The following is a 7077-nucleotide window of genomic DNA, read 5'->3' on the forward strand; positions in this document are numbered from 1 at the left end:
ATTTCCTGGAGCTATGGAAGCTGGATGAACCTCTGAAACTCTTACCCAGAGATAGTCTTTAAACCTTACACCAAATGTATTCCTGAAGTCTCCTTAAAACCGAACACTATTGCTCCTGTTGTTACTATTGTTAGATGCTATTGAGTCAGTTCTGGTTCTGACTCATGGTGACCCCAGATGTAACAGAACCAACCCTGCCTGGTCCAGCGATCTCTTCACAATTGTTGCTGTTTGAGCCCACTGTTTCAGCCACTGTGTCAATCCGTCTCCTTGAGGGTTGTCCCCTTTTTCACTGAACCTCTGCTTTACCAAGCACAATGTCCTTTTCCTGACAACACGTCCAAACTTTCACCATCCTCTCTTCTAAGAAGAATTCTGTCTTCTTCCAAGACAGATGTGTTTGTTCTTCTGGCAGTTCGTGGAAATTTCAATATTCTTCACCAACACCATTAACTCAAATGCATCAGTTCTTCAGTCTTCCTTATTTATTGTCCAGCTTTCACAGCCATATAAGGTGAATGAACATACTATGACTCAGGTCAGATGCACCTTAGTGTTCAAAGTGACATCTTTGCTCTTTAACACTTTAAAGTGGTCTTTTGCAGCAGATTTGCCTAATGTAATACGTCATTTGATTTCTTGAGTGCTGCTTCCATGAGCATTGATTGTTGACCCCGGTAAAACAAAATCCTTGACAATGTCAATCTTTTCTGTTTATCATGATGGTACAAAGATTTTTGTCTTCTTATTTTAAGACGTAATCCATCCTTGAGGCTGTAGTCTTTGATATTCATTAATAAGTGTTCCCAGTCCTCCTCACTTTCAGCAAACAAGATGTGTCATCTGTCAATCACAGGTTGTAGTGAGTCTTCTTCCCAAACAACAGTCCAGCTTAACTTGTAAGGAATCTCTGCCTTGAGCATTATGTTTTTTTAAAAACCATTACAGGATTACATTGACAACAACTTGGAAATATTTAAAAATTTAGGTGGGGGGGCAGTGAGTTTATGGTAAGGAGCTAAAAACAACTCAGAAAAGGAGGGTGAGAATAGTTGTACAACTTGAAGATTGTCATCAATGGCCTTGGATTCACACGTAGAAACTGTTGAATTAGTGTATGTTCTCAACAACAAATAAAAAATTGTGTTTAGACCATGTTCCATATCAGAGGCTTCTGTGAGAATGGAAATGCATAAACTTGGTGTCAATTAGAACTGGGCTGTAATCCAGAAATTAAACAAACAAAAACTCAATTTGCCATTGAGTCCATTCCAACTCATGGAAGACCCATGTGTCAGTTACATGGTATACCTAAGCTCCACAGGGTTTCTTGGCTGTAATATTTGCAGAAGCAGATTGACAAGTCTTTCTTCCATGACATTTCTGGGTCCAAACACCCAGCTTCTAAGTTAGTTGTTGTTGTTGTTGTTGTTAAGTGCTGTCGAGTCGGTTCCAATTAATAGCAACCCTGTATAGGGTTTCTGAGAAGTGGCTGGTGAGCCAAGGGCAAACCATCTGCACCACCAGGAACTACCAGATACTAATTTTTTGAAGCTTGCCAAGTTTCTTGAGCTTTCCGGAGCTATTTACCAATCTTGTTAAGTTGTTGTATGCCCTGGAGTTGATTCTGACTCAAAGCAACACTGTATAGGCTTTCTGAGGAGCAGCTGGTGGATTTGAACTACCGATCTTATGACTGAGAATACTAAGACTCGCTTTGTAAGGCTGCTCTCAAGAGCAATGGTTGTCCCTGTCAGAGCTGCATGTGTTTGAAAATCCTCAAGCAGCAGAAGCCAAAACAGACTGTTATTAAAGGAACCAGGCATAGCTGATAGAAGCTCAGGTCACCAAGAGCAACTTGGCCTCCTAAGAAACTTGAATCAGGCATTTTTTAAACTATCAAAATCCAAGGCTGATATTCTTTCTGGCCAATGTATGATGAATAGGGGGACTCTCTTTTAAAATAAGGATTCATGGGAAACCAAGATTTCACATCATATTTTCAAGTTAATCCATTAGAATCACCTGCTTATTTGCAAAATAACATTTTTGCAAAGAAGAGTTCATTTAAATACCAGATAGGAAGAACCTTAGTCTCTTAGCTGCCTGAGTTGGAAGGCAGTTGATCACAAGCAAGAAGCACACACCAACCCGCAGTGACCTCTTTAGTTCATGACCTCAGGAAGATAGAAGAACTCAGTGACCCTGTGCACAACAGAACCAAACACTGCCCTGTCCTGCACCATCCTCACAATTGTTGTTATGTCTGAACTCATTGCTGCTGCCACTGTGTCAATCCATCTTGTTGGGGGTCTTCCTCTTCTTCATTGACCCTCCACTTTACCAAGCAAAGAACTTTCTAGTTCTACGTAATAATTGTGAATAGAAAGTATATGCAGACGGCAGGCCAGATATTGGACTAAAAACTTTCTCGTGTACTGTTTCATTTAAGCCCCATCACCACTCTACAAGTTAGGCACTATTGCTATCCCCATTTTACAGATTAGAAAGCCAAAGCTCAAGAGGTCAAGTTACTTGCTCAAGGTCACAAAACTAAAAACAGTCACTCTACTATAAAACCCTGGCTGTTCCCTGTCATTCGGCCGCATCCCACACTGTGGCTTCTTTGCTACTATCCCTGTGAAAATGGGCAGTGAATATACAAGTGCTCTGGGAGTTGTGTGAACACGTCAAGGAATCACATGGGAAGGGACACTTGTAAGGCTGGTGAGAAGGAGAAAAGTACCCTGGTGGTCTGGCATTCTGAGCCAGATCTGCATTTTCCTATAGAACACAGACAGGTTCACAGAACATCAGCACCAGGCAGAGCTCCTTTGTGGACCTGATGAATCAGACAAAAGCGAGCTATACTGTACGTCTGTAGGACACGAACACTGTCCAACCCACAAAATACCCTCCATCTCCCTCTCCCGGCTACAGGAGTGACTGCTATTCTTTAGTTTTACTCTAGTCTGCTCTTCCCTTCTTTCTTGATAAAGATTTATTGATGGACAATATGTCAGTTTGTCCCACTGTTGTGGCTTGTTTGTCTCTGTGATGCTGTAAGTTTCCAGAGTTTCCAGACTTAGATAGATTAAACAGAAAAAGTCTGGAATCTAGTTTCAAAAACTAGCCAGTGAAATCTGATTGCTCATGATGAAACCGTGCCATTGATCATGAAGATGGCACGAGACCGAGTAACTTTTCATCCAATTATCAAAGTGTCGCCATGGGTCAAAGCCAACTTGACAGCCACTAATAAGTAGGAGTTCTGGTGTGGCACCATGGCATAAGCACTAGACTGCTACCCACAGAGTCAGCAGTTCAAATCCACCAGCCACTCCTTGGAAACCCTATACAAGGTTGTTATGAGTTGGAACCGACTCAATTGGACTAACTCTAACAACAACAACAACTAACATTGAGATCCAAACAAAAAACCAAACCCACTGCAGTCGAGTTGATTCCAACTCAAAGAGATCCCATAGGATAGAGTAGAAGTGCCCCCTAGGGTTTCTGAGGCTGGAAGCAGAGTGCTACATCTTCCTCCCACAGAGATCATTGTTAAGTTTTCCATAAATGTGAAAACCCCAGTGGGTTGGAGAGTAAATAGTTTGTCTTGTCCCAGTCTTACACAGGATTGAATCCAAATCTCAGGGGTGAAAATCAAGGATTGTTACTTTAGTAAAAACACCCCCCAACTGGCTCTAATGTGCCACCAGGATTGAGAATCATTGGTCCAGTCAGTCTGCCAGGAGCTATTGAATGTGTAATGGACTCCAGGCGCTGTGCTGGATGCTGGGGATGCTTTAGGAAGTGAAACCGACCTGGTTCTTGTTGTCAGAGGGCTGTTGGTGTAGTGGGAACAATAGGCAAACAAAGACACATAGAGTCACACGCTGCACTGAGTATGTGAAGAATGCATGGTGTCTCAGTAGGGAATGACAGAGACCTCCCCGGATAAGGAAGGAAAAGAAGATGTGATAGTTAAGGTTTTGTGTCAAGTTGACTGGGCCAGAATTCTCAAGCATTTGGCATCTGAGATGTAGTTATACCACCATTGGTTGTCATTGTTGTTAAGTGCACTCAAGCCAGTTTTGATTCATAGCAACCTCATAGGGTTTCCAAGGAGCAGCTGATGGGTTTGAACTGCCAACCCTGTGATTCACAGTCAAGTGCTGATCCTATAATGCTACACCAGGAGTCCAATTATACTTCAGTAATGAGATCTAATACAATGCAACTGACCCTATGATGAATTCGGCTCTGAGCAGCCAATCCATTGAAAAGACACTTCCTTGGGAGCGTGGCCTGCTTCCAATAGATTAGACACTTAGGAAAAATGTATTTGCTCTCTAATGGGTCTGGATCTTGCATCTGGCTTATCCTCCAACCTCTGGTTCTTTGGACTTGAGCCAGTGGCCTGCTCTTTTACCTGCCAATACTGGGAGTCAACAGCAGCCTGCCTGCTTGTCTGCCAATCTTGGTTCATCTGACCCGGACTTGGGACTCTCCCACCTTTATAATTGTGAGCCATTTCCTTGACATAAACTGTCTCTCTCTATGTACGTATGTATGTATGTATGTATATATATATTTATTTAACTGGTTTTGCTTCTCTTAAGAACCCATCCTAAGACAAAGAAGAGCACACCAGGCAGAAGAAACAGCACGTGCAAAGGTCCTGAGGTGGAAAAGCATGCCCCAAGAGCTGAGAGGAGGTCACCATGACAAAACAGAGTGACTTGTGGTGGATCATTAGATGGGAGCAGGTCCCACAGGGGTTTCAAAGGTTGTAGTAAAGAAGTTAAAGTTTAGGGTTTGGGTTGTTTTTTCTTTTTCTTTTCCTTTTTAGTGTGAATTGAGTGAAGGTTTGCAGAACAGATCAGTTTTCTATCCAATAACCCCTATACATCTTGCTTGATTCATCACACTGATTGCAGTCGCCACAATGAAACATCTCTTACTCCACTTCCTCCCTGTGTTTCTGGTTTCCATTCCTTCTTCTTCCCTAACCCTTCAGAACATTGAGGGGTTAAAGGGTTTTGAAGTGCAATGGGACTGCAGGGTTCTAAGCAGGCTGGTGTGCCTGGTTTAAATGAACGTTCTGGTGATTGTGTGGACGATAGATTGGAGAGGAACAAGAGCAAAGGTAGGGAGACCTGTGAGCCAAGGACCTGTGTTCAAAAACCATTCTTGCCACTTTTTCTCATGTGACCATCAACAAGTTACTTTACCTTTGGAGACTCTGTCTCCTCGCCTGTAAAACGGGGATTATTGAAGCACCTATGACACAGGACCGTTGTGAAAATTAGGTAAATGTTTTCATGCCTGGCATATAGTAAGTGCTGGGTAAGATTATATGTAGGCTTCTTTTTGTTGTTGTTAGGTGCCATTGAGTTGATTCAGACTCATAGTGACCCTATGTACAACATAACGAAACACTGCTTAGCCCAGCCCCATCCTGACAATCGCTGTTAAGTTGGAGCCCATTGCAGCTGCCCTAGGTCAGTCCATCTCATAAGAGGTCTTCCTCTTTTTCACTGACCTTCCACTTGACCAAACATGACGTTCTTCTCCAGGGACTGGTCCTTCCTGATAACATGTCCAAAGTATGAGACATGAAGTTTCACCACCCTGGCTTCTAAGGAGCATTCTGGCTGTACTTTTTCCAACACAGATTTGTTTCTTCTTCTAACAGTGGATAGTATTTTCAATATTCTTCTCCATCACCATGATTCAAATGCATTGATTCATCCACAGTCTTCCTTATTCATGGTCCAATTTTCATATGCATACGAAGTGACTGAAAATACCATGGCTTATATATTCATACCAGAGAGAGCTCTGGTAGCGTAGTGGTTACGAATTGGGCTGTGAACCTCAAGGTCGGCAGTTCTACCAATGGTTCCGCGGGAGAAAGATGAGCGTTCTGCTCCCGTAAAGATTTATAGCCTCGGAAACCCTGTGTAGGGTCGCTATGAGTCAGAACCGACTCCACGGCACATAACAACAACAACAATATTCATAGGTTGAGCAAGATATGAAACCAAACCAAAACTAATCCCATTGCTATTAAACCAGTTCCAACTCAGCAACCCTGTAGAACAGAGTAGAACTGCCCCATAGGGTTTCCAAGACTATAAATCTGTATGGAAGCAGATGGCCACATCTTTCTCCCTTTGAGCAGCAGTTAGTGAGTTCGAACAACCTTTCGGTTATCAGTCAAGTACTTAAACCTTCGTGTCACCAGGGCTTTTTGAGAAAGATGCAGTGACAGACCCTGGGTGGTGCAAAGAGGCTTCTGGCATGGTAATCCCCGCCTCCTGGTAATCCCACCCATTCAAAGGGAGCTGAATCAAGTGACTTGCTTCTAATGACAGAACACAGCCCCAGGACTGAATATCATTTCCAAGACTAGTTCATAAAGGACTGTTCTCCAGACCTCACTGGACCTAGTGTGGATGGCTTGCCCGCCAGAACTCGACCAGATGAAAAGAACGAAGTATGATGCAGGGAGCAAGCTTAAATTACTATAGCCTGATCAGTTGGGCCCTGATTATGGCTGAGGCTACTCAGAATTCCAACCAAACAGGGAAGGATTCTTCTTATCAAGGATCAAGCATGTCTCCTCAGTACACTGGGTTGACAGGGATGAGCAAGTTAGACTTTGCTTATCAAAATTGGGGGACAGACAATAAAGGCACAAAGTGGCTAGCTTACAAGTTTTCATGAGGGTGCTTAGTATCAGAACAAGGGAGGTAAGATAGAATCCCCACTGAATAGTTCTCCTCTTGTCCAGATGGGTCTGGTAACAACAAGAGGGATAGGATTTTATGACTCAATTATGAGTAATTATTACCAGGACTAATGGCAATTATTATAACTGTGAATACAGAAGAGGTGTAACTAAAAGGGGGATAGACCAGTCCCTGGAGAAGGACCTCATGTTTGGTAAAGTGGAGGTCAGTGAAAAAGAAGCCCCCCAGAGTGATGAATTGGCACAGTGGCCACAGCAATGGGCTCAAGTGTAACAGTGATTGTGAGGATGGCGCAGGACCGGGCAGTGTTTGGTTC

Source organism: Chrysochloris asiatica, unplaced genomic scaffold (assembly GCF_000296735.1).
Source record: "Chrysochloris asiatica unplaced genomic scaffold, ChrAsi1.0 scaffold00178, whole genome shotgun sequence".
Classification (NCBI taxonomy): Eukaryota; Metazoa; Chordata; class Mammalia; order Afrosoricida; family Chrysochloridae; genus Chrysochloris; species Chrysochloris asiatica.